This window comes from Bos indicus x Bos taurus, chromosome 14, assembly GCF_003369695.1.
Source record: "Bos indicus x Bos taurus breed Angus x Brahman F1 hybrid chromosome 14, Bos_hybrid_MaternalHap_v2.0, whole genome shotgun sequence".
Taxonomy (NCBI): Eukaryota; Metazoa; Chordata; class Mammalia; order Artiodactyla; family Bovidae; genus Bos; species Bos indicus x Bos taurus.
The window spans coordinates 6,249-29,168 of record NC_040089.1 but is presented as its reverse complement, the minus strand read 5'-3'; the positions used below and the strand labels follow the sequence as shown (position 1 = coordinate 29,168).

The window sequence follows — 22,920 nt, the reverse complement described above, 5'->3', positions numbered from 1 at the left end:
TAATCATTATATCTCCTTAGAAATACGTTTAACTTTTTCTCAGTATTCAGTATCATCTTAAACACCTTTTATTGAACTATATTATACTGGTATTCAAAAAATTAGTGATGCATACAGAGACTAGATATTATTTTCAGGATCTTCTTGCTTAAAATCAGGTAATATTTTTATAATGAAAACTCAAAAGTCCTCATTTTACCTGGAGTAAAATAAAGTTTTGTGAAAAGCTAAAAGTTGCATTTTATAGAACTGAATCAAAAGAGTTAGTTATGAGAATCTGAGTACAAATTTAACCCTAACCCTAACCTTAACCCTGACACTAAACAGAGTCATCATCTGTGTTTGCAACAGTTACAAATCACAACATAAACTGTAGCGTAAGAAATGAGTCTCTAACAATATATATCTTCTCATCACTCTGACTTCCATAATGTATTATTTCTATATTAACTCAGAAATAATTGTAGCTCATCCTGACCATCAAAAAAATGTAAAATGCAACATACAATTTATTTGAAACATAATCATATATTTATTTAAAATAAAGGTAAACTAGCATCAGAAATACATAAGAAAATTATTAGGCATAATATGAACATAAACATATTTATTTGAGTTATACACAGCTTGACTTTAATTCAAGTGATTTTTCAGTCCTATTGGACTTCTGAATTATATTGAGGGAGAAAGCAGTTTCATGGTTATCAAACTCCTGACTGTCTCTTTCACACCTTTATTCCTAAGGCTATAGATAAGGGGGTTCAGCATAGGAATCATGACAGTAAAAAACACAGTGGCTACTCTGACGAGGAGCCATGAGCTTTTGGAGTTGGGTACACAATGAAGGAACAGGACAGTCCCATGGAAAATGGTGATGGCGGTCAGGTGGGAGGCACAGGTGGAGATGGCTTTTCAGAGTCCAGCAGCTGAAGGCATCTTGATGATTGTGACAACTGTGAAAACGTAGGAGGTGAAGATAATCAGGAGGCTACACACACCTCATTGAGTGTAGAAATGAAACACGTCAGTTGACTGAAATGGGTGTCAGAACAGGAAGCAGAGATGATGGCAGAATACTCACAGCCAAAGTGATGTATGACATAGAACGGCAGAAGGACAGCTCCAAAAGAGAACATGTGATTGTCAAGGAACACATTCCACCCCACGTGTAAGTCCCAGCAACCAGGAGGCTGCAGAGCTTAGGAGACACAGCAGCTGTGTAGAGCAGGGGTTACAAACAGCCACAAACCGGTCATAGGCCGTCGCTGCTAGCATGGACATCTCTGTAATCACAAATGCACAGCCAAAGAAAAACTGTGCCATGCATCCTTTGAAAGAGATAACTCTGTCTTCCAGTACCAAGATATCTAGGAGTTTGGGTGTAAATACACTGGAAGAACAAATATCCAGAAAGGATAGATGGCTAAGAAAAAAGTACATGGGTGTGTGGAGTTTGAGACTTGTCCTTATGATCACTATTACGCCAAGGTTCTCCACCAGAGTGACTGTGTAAGTGGTCAAGAACACCAGGAAAAGGGGTGCCAGGAGGTGCGGGTATTCTGAGAAGCCCAAGAGGATGAACATGATTACAGAGCTCTGATTTCCTTCACTCAGAACCATGGATCTTGATTTAAAAGATAAAAATAAAGAAGAATTAAAATTGAGCAATGAAACACGAGAAGGTGGAGTGAAAGAAGCTCAAGATTGCTCAACCTAAGCTAGTGAAGCAGTGTGATCAGTGTACACCCAGGAATGTTCTGAAGTGTCAGCTGAAGTCTTTGCTCGACAACTTGAGTAAATTTGATTATGGGAAATTAGCTTTATCCTTTAGAACTTCAGTTTCTTTATCTGGAAAATAAGAAAGAATAGTATTTCTCAGTAGTGGTATTATATATAAATGATTCCTGAATGAGTATAATGCTTAGAGTACTAAATGTCTCCAAAATAGAATATAATTACATGAGAACACAGGCTACATAGAAAGAAATTAAAAAAAGAAAAAAAACTAAACAAATCATTGATTGGGTTATGGCAGTCATATGATAACAGCAGAATTGGCCTGGGAAAGATTAAAGATTTTTAACACATAAAGAAAAATATAATAGTAAATTTCTCTGGGGTTAAACATATAACTGCACATGCACGATGGTCCTGGGACTAATAAAAGTAGAATTTAGCCTGTATATTGCTGTTTTCAGTTCATATAGGTCTCCTCTGCCAAAAATCTTCTGGATTCCATATCCCTCAGATCAGAGTGAAAGGATGATCCTAGGTTAAATCAACTCACCAAATGCCAGATATCTTTGGAGTATTGCTATGATGGATTCCTTGCTAACACTAATATGCTGCATACACATTTTGTATCAAAATTGAAATTTTTGTTTAAGTGTTTCCAGTCCTTTAATCAGAAAGTTGATGATTCTTGCAAAATATAGTTAATAATTATAGCAAGAAATATAATCTGTTATTTTTGCAACAGTCAAGAAATTGTAGAACGAACATGTCTTTGAGCAATAGGCAGACTTAGAAATTATACTTCATGATGGTGTTTTAATTTGCTTTATATCTAACTACTTAACCCTAGGGACTCAAACCTTGAAGAATTCTTACAGAGTTTATTGTCATGAGCTATAGACAGAATAACTAAAGGAAAATTCCTCTTCTGTAGTTTACAGTATGATTTCTTTTGTCATTGACCTATTGCTGATGCTTTTAAAAATAATTCACCTCCATACGGAGGCTGTGTTTGTGCATGCTAAGTCGCTTCAGTTGTGTTGGACTCTTTGTGACCCCATGGACTGTAGCCTACCAAGTTCCTATGTCCATGGGATTCGCCAGGCAAGAATACTGGAGCAGGTTGCCATGCTCTCCTCCAGGGGATGTTCCTGACTCAGGAATTGAACCCCTGTCTCTTTATGTCTCCTGCAATGGCAGGAGGGTTATTTACCACTAGTGCCACCTAGGAAGACCATACAGAGGCTATACTTCTTAAAATCATGAAAAATTACATTAGTATATTTTCCAATGAACCTAACCCAAATTATGGCTGATACAATGTGCTTTTTAGTCTTACATATCTCTACATATATTGATATGGAAACACACTTAACGTTACACTGCACAAAACACACAACATTATACTATACATATTTTTGCATTTAGCCAGTTAGGCTTATTATTCATGCCCTGAGTATGAGTACCATCAGCTATGGGTTGTTAGAGTGGATATTGATTAGGTGTCATGATCCTAGCTTGGACAGCAAGGAGATCCAACCAGTCCATCCTAAAGGAAATCAGTCCTGAATATTCATTGGAAGGACTGATGCTGAAGCTGGAGCTCCAATATTTTGGCTAACTGATGCAAAGAACTGACTCATTGGAAAAGAGCCTGAAGTAGGGAAAGATTGAAGGCAGGAGGAGAAGGGGCCGACAGAGGATGAGGTGGTTGAATGGCATCACTGACTAGGTGGACATGAGTTTGAGTAAGCTCCGGAAGTTGGTGATGGACAGAGAAGTCTGGCATTCTGCAGCCCATGGGGTCACAAAGAGGCAGACATGACTGAGCAACTGAACTGACTGACTGATTGATGATACTGCTGATCAGTTCAGTTCAGTCGCTCAGTCATGTCCGACTCTTTGTGACCCCATGAATTGCAGCATGCCAGGCCTCCCTGTCTGTTGGGAAGCGTAGTGCAAAATAGCCGTAAAAGGAGAAAGTCCTTGGGAAAATGGCGAAGGGCCAGAAGTACGCGGCTTTGCACTACGGATAGAAAGACATCTCCTGCCTTTGGTTATGCTCGGCGCCAAGAGTTAATAATAAATAGGGATGTTACTTGTGAGAGCGGGTTGTGGGAGAAGCTCATGAGTGATTCAGAGCGCGCTGTCCTTGAAATGTTTCTACTGATAATGTGTTAACTCCGTATGCGCTCTGCTGGCCGCATACTTTGAGCTCTTTGTTCCTGCTTCTATAAAAAAGCTTGACTGCAGAAATAAACTTGTCAGTCCTTGCAAGAGACTGTCCAAGTGTCCTTCTTTCAGGTTCGTCGCTTCCAAGTCCCGGGGAGAAAAACCCCAACAAGTGGCGCCAGGAACAGGGACTTGAGAGAAAGGCTGAACAAAGCGACGAGCCCCTGCAGAAAGAGGTAAGCAGGATGGGACAACATAGCAGTAAAATTCCTTTCATTTCTATAATGCATCATTTTTTGAAACAAAACGGTGTTAATGTTTCAAGAGATCAGTTGAACTGATAGCATATGATCAGTATATGCTATCATATACTAGTGGAACATAATCCATGGTTCCTGGAGGAGGGGACTCTTGATCTTGATGTATGGAAAAGGGTTAAGAATAATGTTTTGCGAGCATATCGGCAGGGAGTTTGCATTCCGCCTCAGTGGTGGGTTACCTGGTCACTCATACGGGCTGTCATAGAACAAATTGAAGGACACAATGCATGAATATGAGCTTGATGAACAAGACATGCAAGGTGCTTTGAAATGCAAGAATGTCATGCTCAATCAAACACAACACCTGGAAAAACAACTTGAGGATGTATCTATTAAGGATGTGCCAAAACCGAAAACGCTTAAGGCGGAAGTCATTTCGTTCAGTGGACAGCCCAAATCTGAGGCTTTTCCTGCTCCATCTGTAACTGCAGTTGCTAACCTTGCTCATACTAACCGCTTCACTCCTCCGTGGGAGATGCCTGCTTGTGCTTTCACTTTCCCAATACAATTTGATCAACCCGTCCAGGGTCAAAATTCTTGGGACGGTATAGATTTTAGCATGTTGTCTAGCTTTAAGAAAGCATGTACTCTGTATGGACCTACTTCTCCTTACTGTATAGAATTTCTCAGAGGATGGGCTGACCATGGATGCCATATGATTTTTTTCAAGTGGCAAAGATGGTTTTAAATCCTCAACAATTACTGCAGTGGCAAATGTTGGTTGGTGATGAGGCCCAACAGCTGATGATTGACCAGCAATCTCGTGGTAACCCTGCCAATTTAACCTATGATATACTGACTGGAACAGGGACTATGGCTGATGTAATGGTGCAATTAGCTAATGTTACCCTTGAGATGTTACATTTCATTAAAGAAACTGCCTGCAGGGCATGGGCAAAGGTTGATAGCGCTAACTCTGATGGTTCATTTGTTAAGATTATTGAAGGACATGAGGAGGAATATTCTCAATTTATAGGAAAATTAAAGGATGCAATTGAAAAATCTATTAAGGATGTGACTTTACAAAACATTATTTTAAAACAACTTGCTTTTGAAAATGCTAATGAGTCAATCTGTGCTCAGACCAATTCGAGAGACTGGCTCTCTTATGGAATATTTGAAAGCATGTAGGGACATCGGGTCTATGTCCCATAGAGCAAAATTGGCAGCATTGGAAACCTTTAATGTACAAAAGGCTGCTAATACCAAATGTTTTAACTGTGGGAAGCCCGGCCATATGAAAAAACAATGTCACCTGCCAACACAGGCCAGAAAAAATAATACTACTTCTAATAGGAAGAGACCCCCAGGAGTATGTCCAAGATATAAAGGGGGTTTCATTGGCTGAATGAATGTCATTCTAAATTTGATAAGGATGGAAACACTTTGAACCCCGGTGCACAGCAAAAACAACAGGGAAACTGATAAAGGGGCCATCCTCTAGCCCCGCTACAAAAGGAGGACCTAGCGTTATGACGCTACAAGCAGCTACATCTAAGAGTGCTTGCATTGATACACCTAGTCCTTATGATATGGAACTAATAGAATTATACAACCCTCACAAAATTCCCACTGGATATTATGGCCCGATTCCACCCGGGACAGTGGGACTGATTTTGGGACGTAATAACTGCACAATGAGAGGTTTAGTGGTATTGACCGGTGTTGTGGACGAAGATTATGAAGGGGAAATACATGTTATGGTAAATGTTGTGAAAATGGGAAATGCATACTTACAAAAAGGGGAACATTTTGCACAATTATTACTTTTGCCATATGTTAAACCAATGAAGGCATCTGATAAAGTTCGGCAGGGAGGCTTTGGCAGTACCAACCCTACTGCTGCACTATCCACCTTATTAAAGGAACATCAGAAACCCATGCTTACTTTATGCATACGGGGAAAGAATTTCACAGGCATGTTAGATATTGGAGCTGACATTTCAGTCATTAGAGCTGCAGAGTGGTCCCTCAGTTGGGGTAAGGTTGTGGCTCCTTCTAGCCTATTAGGAGTGGGTGAAGCTGATGCCACACAAACTTTTTTCAGTGCATCCTATTTACAAGTGTATGGCCCTGATCAAATTGTAGCTTATCTTAAACCCTATATTACTGATATCCCTATCAATTTATGGGGACGGGATTTTCTTGAACAAACAAAAGCCACAATTTCTTTAAATGAACCTTTTTACTGGGGGCCATTGAGTTAACACCGCTGCCCCTCGATTGGGAATCTGATACCCCAGTATGGACACCTCAGTGGCCCCTAACTAAAGAAAAATTGGCAACTCTTATGCAATTAATTAATGAACAATTACAAAAAGCTCATATAGAACCTTCATTTTCCCTGTGGAATTCCCCTGTTTTTGTAATAAAAAAGAAGTCAGGAAAATGGCGAATGTTGATAGATTTAAGAAATGTTAATAATACCATGTCACCTATGGGGCCCTTACAACCCGGATTGCCCTCCCCTTCTATGGTACCAAAAGGATGGTCTGTAGTTATTATTGACTTACAAGACTGCTTTTTTACTATACCTTTGCACCCTAAAGATAGAAAACGTTTTGCCTTTTCAGTTCCTTCTATAAATCACATGGCTCCTGTTAAAAGATTCTGATGGAAGGTGCTACCTCAGGGAATGATGAACTCCCCTACCATTTGCCAATATCTCATATCTGTTTTATTACAACCCATTAGAGACAAGTATCCTACTGTATTTATAATTCATTATATGGATGATATACTTCTCTCTATGGAATCTGAACTCTGTTTACAACAGTTATATAAGGAAGTTACTATTACTCTTCAAAATCATGGCCTGCTTATTGCGCCAGATAAAATTCAGTGGAAAGCACCCTTTAATTATTTAGGACATGTTATGGAAGAATCTAAAATCAAACCTCAAAAAACTCAAATTTCTGTGCAATCTCTACGCACACTGAATGATTTTAAAAAATTGCTAGGAGATATTAATTGGCTGCGGCCATCTGTTGGCATCCCCACCTATGCCTTACAAAATCTATTTAAAATTTTAGAGGGATCCCCCGACCCTAATACCCCTAGGCAGCTAACAAAAGAGGCCAAAGAAGAACTGGCCTTAGTGGAGAAACGCATTCAACAATCTTTTTCAACTCGGCTAGATTATGATCAACCAGTTTCTTTATATATATTCCCTGCTGAACATTCGCCCACGGCAATTATAGCTCAGCATAGCCCAATAGAATGGGTATATTTACACACTAAACAGTCTAAAAAAATTGTATCATATATTGAGAAAATAGGGCACTTAATTGTGTCAGGAAGAAGCCATGTACAAACTTTGACTGGATTTGATCCATATGCAATACACGTTCCCTTGACAAAAAAGGAATTGCAAATTGCCTTACAGTATAACCTGACCATGCAAATGGAATTAAGCGATTTTCAGAATGTTATCTCATTTCATCTGCTGAAAAGAAAATTGTGGGACTTTCTACAATGTCCTAAATTCATTGTAACTAATATCATTGCATCCCAGCCTATTACCAATGCACCCACCTATTTCATTGATGGCAACAAGAATGGCATAGCAGGGATTGTCGGCCCTGATATCAAAGAGAAATTACCCACTACCTATTCTTCAGTACAAAGAGTTGAATTGTATGCTTTATATGCTTTTTTGTCACTTCAACCATTATCCTTCAATGTATATACTGATTCCAAATACCTTGCTTCCCTTTTTCCTGATTTTGTTACCACCTTTTTATACAACCTAGATGAAGAATTATATACTCTCTTTTCACAGACTCAAGCTTTAATTCGCTCACGTACGGAACCTTTCTTTATTGCACATATACATGCTCATTCAGGTTTACCTGGCCCTCTGGTCGCAGGAAATGATGCTGTTGACAGGCTCATAGCTCCCATTTTTACATCTGCCAATGACGAACATGCTATTCTTCATACAAATGCTAACAGATTGCACTCTAAATACCATATTCCTCTCACTGAAACATGACATATTATTAAAACCTGTGATGTCTGTGCCCCTCTGCACTTACGAACTACGATTTCAGGAGTTAATCCCCAGGGGCAACAACCTAATTCCCTTTAGCAATCTGATTTCACTCACTACTCCTTAAGAAGTTTTCTTTGCTTTTTGTCTCACTTGATACATTTTCAGGCTTTATCTGGGCAGTACCTGTCTCTTCAGAATCCAACAAACACACCATTTCTGCACTCTTACTCACCTTCCCCGTTATGGGGATTCCTTCTGTCTTGAAAACAGACAATGGACCTGCATTCGCCTCACATTCGTTTCGTTCATTTTTATCAGAATGGAACGTCACACACATTACAGGAATACCCTATAATCCTCAGGGGCAAGCCATTATCGAAAGAGCCCACCGCATCCTAAAAACTCATTTACTAAAACAGAAAGGGGGAATATGGAAGAGGAGATACACTTCTTATCCTATGAACCCTCAATTACTATTATCTTTAACTCTTTATTCCCTGAATTTTTTAAATTTAACAAAAAATAATTCTGACACTCGTGCAGATAGACATTTTGCAGAAGACAAAAACAGCAAATTAGAAATCAATACACCAATATGGTATAAACAATTTAATCAGTGGCTGCCAGGAATCTTACGACTCCTAGGCAAGGGTTATGGTCTTGTCATTGCAGATGGAGAGGAAATCAGGGTTCCCCTTTGCCATGTCCACTACCGAGAAGGACCCCAAAACCGGACTCACTCGGGAAGGGACGAAGTTGACACAAAGGGTCTCGTCAATGGCCCTGGAGGAGCCAATGAGGAAACACCATCGTCTAAATCCTTACTCGACATGGGTTCAAGTGAAAAAACATGACTCGTCAGGCTGAGCAGACATTGAAGAGTGCTGGAACTCCTATGACTCCAGATAAGCTGTTTCTGGCAATGTTAGCTGTTCTTTCCTGTTCCTCTGGGGTAAGTGCAGAGTGTGTTTATTGGGCATACATACCCAACCCACCACTTCTCTCCATAGTGGATTAGGTAGATAAAGCCCCTATGATCTTTACTAACGACAGCATGCATTTTCCAAGTCTCTGGTCCACAAAGCGACCAATCCATGAAGAAGATGAGGGAAAGCCAATCAATGTTTCCTTGGGATTCAAAACCTTGCCTATCTGTTTCGGTTCTCATCCCCTTTGCATGACTATCTTCCCACAGTGGTGGGCATACTCTGCCAACAATGGGACTGCTTCACGTCTGGGAATGTTTGCCGTGGCATCTTTCTTACTTAATGGTTCCGAGCGACATTATCCAGGCCAGATAGCCAACTATTCAAACTCGCTTTTTCAACCAGAGGAACCTACATGTCATACTGTATCTTGGAGAAGAACACAGGAGATACAACCGTTACATTGGTCTGACTGTCGAGGCCAATTTGGGAAAGTTTCTATAATTCAGCAAAATCATACCAATCATACATTTATATTTGTTGACTGGGGACCTCATGGTTTGTTTGTAAACTGTTCTGAAGAGCAGGAGGAACATCATAATTGCTCCTGGTTTAATAGATCAAGCATTGGAGGCTTTCATAAATCCAAGACAAGTTTCTGGACTGATAAGGACATATTGCTGAATTGGTATAATGGGGGCTTATCACCCTCACGACCCAGGATTGTCGTCCCCATTGTGGGGCCAGAACAATGGCACATTTGGAAAATTCCAGCAGCCTTAGAGCACTTCGCTAGTGTTTATGGGACTATGGGTGTGTTTCGTCCTTCTAATTACACCTTCCTATATAATAATACTGGCTATATTCAACCATGTGTTCACCTTCCGTACTTGTTTATTGTAGGGCATTTTGATATTGACTTATCAGCCAAGATTGTCAATTGTACTGCATGTGCATTGTATACCTGCCTTAATCACACCATTTCATATCACAATGCTAGCATTGTGCTAGTTAAACAAAGATCCGAGTTATGGCTTCCCGTAAACTTAACTGAGCCTTGGACTGATTCTGTATTTCTTTCTGTACTGTTGAAAACTGGGTTTAGGCGATCTAAGCACATCCTTGGGTGGATTATTGCAGGCATCTTAAGCCTTATCTCCATTGTGACTGTAGGAACTTTGTCTGGTATGGCTTTACATAATTCTATAGAAAGCATGATTTTATCACTGCTTGGCACAAAGACTCTCATGATCTATGGACTCGACAAGCTCAAATAGATCAGCAATTACAAACACTAATGAGTTACAAACTGCAGTTATCTGCTTAGGAGATCAAATGCAGCAACTGGCTTTCTGAACACGTATACGCTGTCACTGGAATTTTACTTCTTTTTGTCTGACTAACATGCCCTATAATAGCACTTAATATCCCTGGAATAAGATTAAGGCGCATTTGCAGGATCTCACAAGTAACTCAAGTTTAGACATCAATTTGTTGAAACAACAAGTTGCTAATTTTCAAGTTAGGGTACCTAGGGAATTGTATAGTACTCAATTCTATGATACTTTAACCAAAACCCTATTGTCTCTAGACCCTAGAGCTTGGCTTTCAGGAAGCAATATTTTCATATATGTATTAATCACCCTGCTCTTTTTGTCCTTGATTATAGGATACAGAAGTCTCTACTCAAGACTCCGTGCCTCCCACAATGGAGTCCAACTAGCCGCTGCCGTGCTTAATTTAAAAACAAAAGGAGGATATGTTGGGAAGCGTAGTGCAAAATAGCCGTAAAAGGAGAAAGTCCTTGGGAAAATGGCGAAAGGGCCAGAAGTACGCGGCTTTGCACTACGGATAGAAAGACATCTCCTGCCTTTGGTTATGCTCGGCGCCAAGAGTTAATAATAAATAGGGATGTTACTTGTGAGAGCGGGTTGTGGGAGAAGCCCATGAGTGATTCAGAGCGCGCTGTCCTTGAAATGTTTCTACTGATAATGTGTTAACTCCGTATGCGCTCTGCTGGCCGCATACTTTGAGCTCTTTGTTCCTGCTTCTATAAAAAAGCTTGACTGCAGAAATAAACTTGTCAGTCCTTGCAAGAGACTGTCCAAGTGTCCTTCTTTCAGGTTCGTCGCTTCCAAGTCCCGGGGAGAAAAACCCCAACACTGTCCATCACCAATTCCCAGAGTTCACTCAAACTCATGTCCATCGAGTCGGTGGTGCCATGCAGCCATCTCATCCTCTGTTGTCCCCTTCTCCTCCTACCCCCAATCCCTCCCAGCATCAGAGTCTTTTCCAGTGAGTCAACTCTTCGCATTAGTTGGCCAAAGTACTGGAGTTTCAGCTTTAGCATCATTCCTTCCAAAGAAATCCCAGGGCTGATCTCCTTTAGAATGGGCTGGTTGGATCTCCTTGCAATCCAAGGGACTCTCAAGAGTCTTCTCCAACACCACAGTTCAAAAGCATCACTTCTTCGGCTTTCTTCACAGTCCAACTCTCACATCCATACATGACCACTGGAAAAACCATAGCCTTGACTAGACGGACCTTTGTTGGCAAAGTAATGTCTCTGCTTTTCAATATGCTATCTAGGTTGGCCATAACTTTCCTTACCAGGAGTAAGTGTCTTTTAATTTCATGGCTGCAGTCACCATCTGCAGTGATTTTGGAGCCCCCCAAATAAATCTGACACTGTTTCTACTGTTTCCCAGAGATCCAGCTATATTTCTGTACTACAGTCACAGAGGTCATAGCACTAATATTTTTAATTCATCCATGTGATCGCTGCACCTACTCCTTTATGTCACATATCAAGAAAGAAAAAAAAAGGCCATATAAAATATTGACCCAATAAGATGATACTACATAGTTTATTTGGAGGAAGAAATTGCAACCACTCCAGTATTCTTGCCTGGACAATTCAATGGACAGAGGAGCCTGGAGGGCTACAGTCTAGGGGGTCTCAAAAAGTCAGACACAACTGAACACACACACACACACACACACACACACACAGTTTCCTGTGTCGGAAATGATATACACATATGTAGGGGTGTTGGAAAACAAAGATTACACAAATTATTCAAAGGGATTGACAATTCTGGTGCAGCTAATTTGGGAAGATTTAGCCAAATGGGCAACCTATAACTCAGCAGCTAATTGAGGTTCCCATTTATAAGTGTAAGCTATTTTTAATATAGGGCTAAGAAATAAAGAAAATATCTGCTTACTTGTTTGAGCATCTGTTGTCACCACATCAATGCAGTTGGCCTGATATTTCAACTGAAGCTTTGTCAGGGATGGAATCAACAAATATACTTATAAATCCAATCAAAGGAGCATTTTAAAAGAGAATCACTTGAAATAGAAGGTTTTTGGTATTTTACTTTTTTGCTATTTTACAGATTTCTTAGTATGCTTTTATCAGTAAATCAAATATAAATGATAAAGATAGTTGAAGTCCATGTAGACCAAAGATAATTAGTGCAACAAGTTTATTAATTCTATAGAGTATTACTTTGTAATTCTAAATTCCTTTCTTCCAAATTTTGTTCAGAATTGCATGCTAGTTTTAGTTAAAGCAAGAACTGTGTATATGATATTAACTTGTTTCTTTTAAAAAAAATTTATTTATTTATTTTTGGCTCATGGCTCCAGAACACAGGCTCGGTAGTCATGATACACAGGCTTAGTTGCCACGTGACATGTGGGATCTTCCCAGACCAGGGATCGAAACAGTGTTTTTATCCTCCAATATGTAGTTTAGTTAAAGCTTGAAGACTTAATTTCATAAGCTTTGACAGTGCTTCTAGGTAGAGAAGCCCTGATTGTGCATGCTCCCACAGAGAGGTTGGGATTGTGTTATGTAAATACATTTTAAAAAATGGATGTCTTAATTATTTGTGATATGGCATCTTTTTTGTTAAAAAAACAATTATTTCAGATTTAAAGATTTGTGAAAGTGGTAAGTGCCAAATACTCATTTAAAGAATAAATGACTAAATAGTTTTATTTACAGAATTTGTTATTTTTTAAACAACTACAACAAGTACAGTGAGAAAGAAAAACAAAATAAAAATCAGAAGAAAGACAAGTTAAACTACAGGACAATATTTGTCAGGAGAAATGTTGAGGTTCAAGAGTCTAAGCCAGAGAGATATTAAAATAAGTTGTTAATTTATTAAAGACAGATTGTTGAAAAAAGTTTTTCAAAGGGAGAAGTGTTTCATTTGTCTGATACAAAATCAGACTGTATCTTAACAGACACCAACAAGCAACTGGGGAAAATATCAAAATAGACTGGAATGCCAACAATATTGAAGAATGCCACAGATCATGTGATAAAGAAAATTATTTTATGATGTTGAGGACTATATAGTCCCTGACACACAGTTTTCCCACTGAGAAATTTAGGGAACTTTCCTAGTGGCTTAATAAAAATGAAGATTCTTTTAGGGCTACTGTAAGATATTTCAACTTCTTTCAAAGTAATATTTGCCAAAGTGTTGATGCCCAGAATTTTGTCACTTCCTTCTGCAAGCTCCCCAGGACAATCAAAAGAACCCATATCTCATTTTCTCCCATTTCCTGTGATCACCACAACTTTCATGACAGTATTCTTCATCAGTTCAGTTCAGTTCAGTTGCTCAGTCATGTTCGACTCTTTGCGACCCCATGAATTGCAGCATGCCAGGCCTCCCTGTCCATCATCAACTCCCGGAGTTCACCCAGACTCACGTCCATCGAGTCAGTGATGCCATCCAGCCATCTCATGCTCTGTCGTCCCCTTCTCCTCCTGCTCCCAATCCCTCCCAGCATCAGAATCTTTTCCAATGAGTCAACTCTTCTCATGAGGTGGCCAAAGTACTAGAGTTTCAGCTTCAGCATCATTCCCTCCAAAGAAATCCCAGGGCTGATCTCCTTCAGAATGGACTGGTTGGATCTCCTTGCAGTCCAACGGACTCTCAAGAGTCTTCTCCAATACCACAGCTCAAAAGCATCAATTCTTTGGTGCTCAGCCTTCTTCACAGTCCAACTCTCACATCCATACATGACCACAGGAAAAACCATAGCCTTGACTAGACAGACCTTTGTTGGCAAAGTAATGTCTCTGCTTTTCAATATGCTATCTAGGTTGGTCATAACTTTCCTTCCAAGGAGTAAGAATCTTTTAATTTCATGGATGCAGTCACCATCTGCAGTGATTTTGGAGCCCCCAAATAAAGTCTGACACTGTTTCCACTGTTTCTCTATCTATTTCCCATGAAGTGATGGGACCGGATGCCATGATCTTCGTTTTCTTAATGTTGAGCTTTAAGCCAACTTTTTCACTCTCCACTTTCACTTTCATCAAGAGGCTTTTGAGTTCCTCTTCACTTTCTGCCATAAGGGTGGTGTCATCTGCATATCTGAGGTTACTGATATTTCTCCTGGCAATCTTGATTCCAGCTTGTGTTTCTTCCAGTCCAGAGTTTCTCATGATGTACTCTGCATAGAAGTTAAATAAGCAGGGTGACAGTATACAGCCTTGACGTACTCCTTTTCCTATTTGGAACAAGTCTGTTGTTCCATGTTCAGTTCTAATTGTTGCTTCCTGACCTGCAAACAGATTTCTCAAGAGGCAGGTCAGGTGGTCTGGTATTCCCATCTCTTTCAGGATTGTCCACAGTTTATTGTGATCCATGCAGTCAAAGGCTTTGGCATAGTCAATAAAGCAGAAATAGATGTTTTTCTGGAATTCTCTTGCTTTTTTCCATGATCCAGCGGATGTTAGCAATTTGATCTCTGGTTCCTCCGCCCTTTCTAAAACCAGCTTGAACATCAGGAAGTTCACAGTTCACGTATTGCTGAAGCCTGGCTTGGGGAATTTTGAGCATTACTTTACTAGCATGTGAGATGAGTGCAATTGTGCGGTAGTTTGAGCATTCTTTGGCATTGCCTTTCTTTGGGATTGGAATGAAAACTGACCTTTTCCAGTCCTGTGGCCACTGCTGAGTTTTCCAAATTTGCTGGCATATTGAGTGCAGCACTTTCACAGCATCATCTTTCAGGATTTGGAATAGCTCAACTGGAATTCCATCATTTCCACTAGCTTTGTTTGTAGTGACGCTTTCTAAGGCCCACTTGACACCCAATTTTTCAAGACATTTGTTTCGGTGAACACTCTGTTACAGTCATCCACAAAGGATAATTTATAAACCATATTACTACTACAGACCATTGATTATTGGAATCCAATTTTCTATTCACATGATGCTTGGTCTATGTTTAAGGCTAAAGATGTTGTCCAAATACTCATCTTTGAAAGTCTTCCCCCAAATTACCACTTCTTGCTTGAATTTCTTTGGGAAAACATAAACCTCACTAGAACATTATAATAGGAAAATACTTCTTTTAAAGAATTGAAGAATTGATTTAAAAAATGAAAAGAAAAAAAATGAATCAAGATATTGCACAGTAATGATCACATTGGAGGAGTACCATGTTTAGGATTGGAGATGCTATGTTAGTAGAATATGCAAGAATGCAGATAGGTGTCACAGATTATGAAACTATCTTTTCATAAATGTGAATCAAAAGATCTTTTAATAATCTTAATAAATCTAGTAGATTTTATATTTTTAAACTTTTTACATTTTTTGATTCTGAATTTCCCTTATGTAAGGGCTTCCCTGGTGGCTCAGAAGGTAAAGAATTTACCTTAAATGCAGGAGATGTGGGTTTGACCCCTGGATGGGGAAAGGTCACCTGGAGAAGAGAATGGCTACCCACTCCAGTGTACTTGCCTGGAGAATCCCGTGGACAGAGGAGCCTGGCAGGCTACAGTCCATGCATGCATGCTCAGTCACTTCAGTTGTGTATGACGCTGCATACCTGTGGACCGTAGCCCACCAGGCTCCTTTGTCCATAGGATTCTCCAGGCAAGAAGACTGGAATGGGTTGCCATGTCCTCCTCCAGGGGATCTTCTCCACCCAGGGATCGAACCCAGGTCTCCTGTGTCCTCTGTGTAGCAGGGAGATTCTTTGCCACCAGGCCACCAAAGGAAGCCCAGGTTACAGTCTATGGGCTCACAAACTGTTGGACATGACTGAGCAACTAACACACTTTGACTTTAGTTATGTAAGGAAAATGTCTTGTAATAGAATAATATAGTAAGATACGTGCCCAATATCAATCAGTATATCGGCTGTTGCCTTCTTTAGTTAGTCAACATATTAATATTGGCATGTATACATCATGCACCAGATCCAGGTTTTGTAATTATTGCTCCAGAAAGAAGTGAACATTGAACTGTACAATTCTTAGCAGTATTGTATGTATCCTCAGCAACCGTTTAGTCATAGTCTTTCAAGGAAGAAAAGTTATATTTATACTTGCTACCTCCAAAAGTTTTAAAGATAAGTAGCATATAAATCCATCTATAGAAACAGTAGTCCATAAATGTTACTTAATATAACCATTAGTGAACTAACCTATGTTATCTAACATATCAATGCATTGAGCTTCGTAGTTAAAATGTTTACTTTTAGATTGAAAGTGCAACCTAAGAATTTTTGGAAAAGAGTTTGCATTGCATTTTTATAAATAAACTGCCTATTCAAGAGCATTTACCAAGCAAAAATAATCTATACTAAAAGGATTTTGCAACTATTTGATCCTTTTCTCTTTTGTTTTCTTTTCTACTTAATATAAAAATCTAATGAGAACCAAATTACAAGTTACGTAACTTCAAATTTGCTATTTAAAACAGTGTATTTTAATTGTTATCTTAAAACATTACTGAATATGTCAGACATTACATGATGCATTCTCAAATTTTCTAAATCATTTTTGTGTTAGTAACAGATCTTTATTAAACTACACACAGATACACAGCACACTATTTTTGTTTCTGATTTTTTTTTTTTAATTTTTGCAATGCTGTGTTGGTTTCTGCCATACAACAATGCTAATCAGCCATGATTATACATGCATCCCCTCCCTTCCTAGGCTCCCTCCCCTCTCCTCATTCCATTCCTCCCAGTAATCAGAGACCACCAGACTGGGCTCCCTGTACTGGATAGGAACATTTGGTTATGACCCTTGGATGACAAACAAAAGTTAAATTCCTATCTCTATTGCCATGCGTAAAGAGGGTCGGGAATTTTGCTGCATATTCCTAAACAATAAAAGACATATGATTTAGTGTAAAGCATTATGGTAAATATTTAATTTTCATAGAAAGCTCTAAATCATGGAAGGAAAGGTAATATTTAATTTGTTGAATTATAACTACAACACATAGCCCCTCCCTACTTTCTGCTTATAAACCTTAATCATGATTGAAGTGAAGTCGCTCAGTCGTGTCCGACTCTTTGCGACCCATGGACTGTAGCCCACCAGGCTCCTCTGTCCATAGAATTCTCCAGGCAAGAGTACTGGAGTGGGTTGCCATTTCTTCCTGCAGGGGATATTCCCGACTCAGGGATTGAACCCGGGGCTCCCGCAGTGGAGTCAGACACTTTACCGTCTGAGCCACCAGGGAAGCCCGTTGAGTGAAGTGAGTGAAGTTGCTCAGTCGTGTCCGACTCTTTGCGACCCCATGGACTGTAGCCCACCAGGCTCCTCCGTCCATGGGATTCTCCAGGCAAGAATACTGGAGTGGGTTGCCATTTTCTTCTCCAGGGGATCTTCCTGACCCAGGGATCGAACCCACGTCTCCCGCATTGCGGTCAGACACTTAACAGTCTGAGCCACCAGGGAAGCTAGGGAAGCCCGTTAGTAAGACACAAATAGGAAAGGCAAGACTTATTTATGTTTAATCTCAGTCATTTCCTTAAAGCAATCCAATGACCCATCAATTATTAAAACCTTTGGTAAAACCAGTCATAGTCATGGATTCTCTGCTATTTGCTATAGAATTACCTGGAATTATCAAGAAAGAATATCTTTGATGAGGTAAATGTTTTAATTAATCTTTGGTGAATATTGAGCCAGGGCTCTCCAGGTGGCGCTAGTGGTAAAGAATCTGCCTGCCAAAAAGGAGATGCCAGAGACTCTCGTTCAATCCTGAGAGGCCTGGATTAAATTCCTGTACTGGGAAGTTCCTCTAGAGGAGGAAATGGTGACCCACTCCAGTATTCTTGCCTGGAAAATTCCATGAACAGAGGAGCGTGAGGGGTTACAGTCTATGGCATCACAATGTCGGACCTGACTGAGAAGGCACGCATCACACATGCACAAATACAGAGCCAACTTCTTCATGTCACCCTATACCCCTGACCTAAAACATAACAGCTCTACAAGAAGCAAAAATTTTCAAACCTTGCCTTTGAGTTTAACCTTTTTTTTTTTTTTTATTTACTTTGACCCAAACATAGATGAGACCCAAACAGGGACTTCATTGCTTCCAACGTAAGAATGGTCCAAGGAGGATGATTTACATACAGGTCTGTAGAGTGAAGATTAGTTGGTCCATTAGCTCAGCCCTGAAGCTCAAGTGACCTGCCTCATATCAGCAGAGCTGCCTCAGTAAAGTCACTATTTCAAAAATAGCTGCTGTTGCAACCTACTGGAGTTCATAAATGTTTCTTTTTTCATGAATAAATAGCCAATGCTTTACTGAAATCTGTACACTAAGTCATAATTAATTTGTTGGTTGTTATACTATCATGGGAGAACTGGTTTAAAGATACTGTAACTTAAATTGAATCAAAAATTACCTAAGTAAAATTTCTAGTAAAAGAGATAGATAAATACATTTTAAAATGTACAACCACAATGATGTACATGGAAAAACTTAAGTGATAGGTATACACTATATCTCCAACATTTGTATCATTTTCTTGCACTACCACATAGAGAATAATTTATATCTGGTTATATTAGCAATTATATTTAAACTATACAGTATTATGAACTATTTAAGTTAGATATATTTCAAATTTGTCTTTGCCTGGGAATCTTCCAAAGCCAAAGTGTTTCTTATGGAATTAATAAAGTCTTAAGATACTTGGAGTTTTACGCTGAGCAGCTCTCAATGTACTACTTTTACATTAAGACGTAAACTTCCTTACTGTAGGCATTAACTCTTCAGATCCTTTTAAAAGTCCTGCAGTTCACATGACTTGAATTAAACTGAAATTTAACCAGGACAAATACAAGGTCAGATATTATACACACAAAAAATTACAATTCAATGTTTGTATCAAACTTTTAGTTGAAGTAGTCTTTTATTTCTATTTTTATTTGTAATTTTAAAGTTACTTTAATAAAATAAAAGAGTGAACAGAAATTGGCCTGTCAATTGCAAGGTTAAAATAGGTTCATGATTCTATTTGCTATTGAGAAACTCTTACTCTCAAAAATCTTTCTAGCTTTGCATTTTATCACAGAACAATTTATTTATTTATTTATTTTTTCTTAAAAACCCATCCCCGGCGGCCCGGGCGCCGCCGCTCGGTCTGCGCCGGCGGCCGCGGCTCGGCTCGCGCCCCCGCGCCGCCCCTCGCTCGGCCGGTGCTGCTGCCGCCGCCGCCTCCGCCGCCGCCTCAGGCCTATCACAGAACAATTTAATGTTGATTAATTTCTTCACTGACTTTTTCACATCTTTGTTCCTGAGGCTGTAGATCACTGGGTTCAGCATGGGGATGACCACTGTGTAAAAGACAGAGGCCACCTTGACCATGAGCGATGAACTTCTGGAGTTAGGAACACAATAGAGGAAAAGGATGGAGAAGGCAATGGCACCCCACTCCAGTACTCTTGCCTGGAAAATCTCAAGGACGGAGGAGCCTGGTGGGCTGCAGTCCATGGGGTCGCTAAGAGTCAGACAGGACTGAGCGACTTCACTTTCACTTTTCACTTTCATGTATTGGAGAAGGAAATGGCAACTCACTCCAGTGTTCTTGCCTGGAGAATCCCAGGGACGGCGGAGCCTGGTGGGCTGCATAGTCCAGTCTATGGGGTCGCATAGAGTCGGACACCACTGAAGCGACTTAGCAGCAGCAGCAGAGGAAAAGGATGGTCCTGTGGAAGATGGTAATGGTGGTCAGGTGAGAGGCACAGGTGGAGAAGAATTTGTGGCGCCCCCCAGTCGGAAGCGTCCTTAAGACAGTGATAAAAATGAAAACTTAGGAGGTGCAAATAATCATCAGGCTGCTTACTTCATTGAATGTGGCAGAGACTAAAATGATCTCCTGGTTAATGCAGTGTCAGAGCAGGAAACAGCAACAATGGCTGCGTGCTCACAGACAAAGTTATTTATGAACTTAGTCCCACAAAAGGATAACCTTGATAAAACATATGTGTATGTTAAGGAACAGGCTATACTCCAAGAGTATAATGCAGACAACCACAAGGAACAAAGCTTCTGGGACATCACAACAGCATAGAGAAGAGGGTTACAAATGGCCACGAATCGGTCATATGCCGTCACTGCCAACAGGAATGTCTCTGTCACCACAAATATGCAGACAAAGAATTGTATGAGGCATCCTGTGAAGGAGATGGTTCTGTCTTCCACAACCAAGTTTTCTAGTAGCTTGGGTGTAACTACTGTCGAGTAACAGGAATCAACGAAGGATAAGTGGCTGAGAAAGAAGTACCTGGGCGTGTGGAGCCTGGAACTGGACTTCATGATCAGGATCATGCCTAGGTTCCCCAGCAGAGTGACTGTGTAGATGGTCAGGAAGACCAGGAACTGGGGCAGCTGGAGCTGAGGATATTCTGAGAAGCCCAAGAGAATGAAAGTGACCTTAGCACTCTGGTTTGCTTGGTTCCTGTGGACAAAGTATCAGTGTTGATCCAGAAGAGTAAAAACTAAACTTTGAAATAGGGAGAGAATAGAAAATGTGTTGCGAAGCTCACTGGGTCTCTGTTTACAGTGTTTCTATGCTAATGTTCACTTGTATGTCAATTATACAGCCAATAATAATTTTCATTGTGTATGATCTTCAGAAACAAAGAACTAAAACAGATTAGGTCTTGCTTTATTTCAAATAATAAAACTCATTATTATCAGCTGTTTTCAGGAGACATTGTCTTTGCGTGACTCTGAGCTGTGTGAAAACACCTAATATATACAATCCAATTACATGTATTGGAGAAAAACATGTCTTTAGGTTCCACAGTTTCTTACCTGCCTCACCTCCTGAGCTATGAGACAATTAACTTATATGCTAATTTGTATAATGGTAACATCTCTGCAAAACAGTTAATATAATATTTTCTTGGTTGTTGTATCTCCTTTCAATTCCTTTCTTATTCCTAGTTATTCCAAATTCTCAACCCATTCTGGAGCTATGCTATAAGACATACTAAACTTTTTCACTTATCTTGAATTAATTTTGAAAATGTTTAAATGTATTCTTCATAGCCAATTGTATTATTCATCAGAAGTTTCAAAACAAAATATGAGCTATGCTTCTTGTGATAATAGTTGAAACAATATTGAACAGAAAACTCATTTTTTTCCATTGTAGCAGATTTTGGAGTTTGGGTGACAAAAATAAGAACTGTGAAAGTACTGGAGAAAGCTTATAGGCTTCAGAATGGATCCAATATATACTCTGCCATTTTGAATTAAGTTTTTAGTTCTTCCAAAGAAAAGTGGCTGGAAAACACCTATTTCAAATGGGACAGCAGAATATTTCTTGATTATTACTGATCACAATAATCAGTAACTTTTCCTCTATAGTAAGATAAGAATAGTAACATAAATTTTAAATCACTAGATTAGAACTAGATACTTCAATAATGAATTCAAATGCTGTAAGACATGGTAGAACAGATATTTACCTTTTTATATATCAGAATTATGAATAATTGTTATGATTTCAAACACCTGATATGTTTGTGAAAACAAGCATGGACATCTATCAACTGGTGGACACATTGGGGAAGACAATGCAGAAATCCCTTCTTCTGGAAGCCACACAATGGAAACACTGTAGAATTTCATTAGAACACTTGGTTTAAGATGCACCTTTCCTTATTTTCCTCTAGGTTTTCTCACCACACTATAGCTTTCTCTGATTCCCACCTGATGAACTTGTAAGAAAGATACCTCCCAAGGACCATGTCCACAACAGACCCTCTGTAACAATACTTTGTAAGGTCTCAGCACTGCAAAGATTGATTATGACTATTATTCCAGCCACATTCCTTCAATTTAAAATGCTCTGTGCAAGATTATGAGAATAATTTTCCATGATTGTTTAATATAACAGTGACTTTAAGATTCTAAATAAATGTTAATAGCAAATGTATAACATTAACATTATTCAGTATGACTTTTCCAAAAACTGCTTGGATCTATAAGTTCAACCTCATTATCACTTAATACATCCTTCTTAGTGAAGGTGGATTTATCAACCTCTGTTATATAGTACATGCCTATTTCTTTATAATTTATTTCCCCATTTTATTCTTTCTTATGATGTTTGCTTTATTTTGCCACCTTCTTTTATAGACATGACTCATTGTTTCATCCCCTCTGTATACAGACAAACTTGCATATTTATCACTCAATTACTGTAGGTTATGAGCACCGAAGAATTGATGCTTTTGAACTGTGGTGTTGGAGAAGACTCTTGAGAGTCCCTTGGACTGCAAGGAGATCCAACCAGTCCATTCTGAAGGAGATCGGCCCTGGGATTTCTTTGGAAGGAATGATGCTAAAGCTGAAACTCCAGTCCTTTGGCCACCTCATGCGAAGAGTTGACTCATTGGAAAAGACTCTGATGCTGGGAGGGATTGGGAGCAGGAGGAGAAGGGGACGACAGAGGATGAGATGGC

The 22,920-nt window shown here is 39.5% G+C and overlaps 2 pseudogenes; both read right to left on the bottom strand.

Moving 5' to 3' along the window:
- Window positions 1-672: 672 nt before the first annotated feature.
- On the bottom strand, window positions 673-1,620 carry LOC113903925 (annotated as a pseudogene).
- A 7,241-nt stretch (window positions 1,621-8,861) lies between these two features.
- LOC113904490 lies at window positions 8,862-22,203 on the bottom strand (annotated as a pseudogene).
- Between the last annotated feature and the right edge of the window lie 717 nt (window positions 22,204-22,920).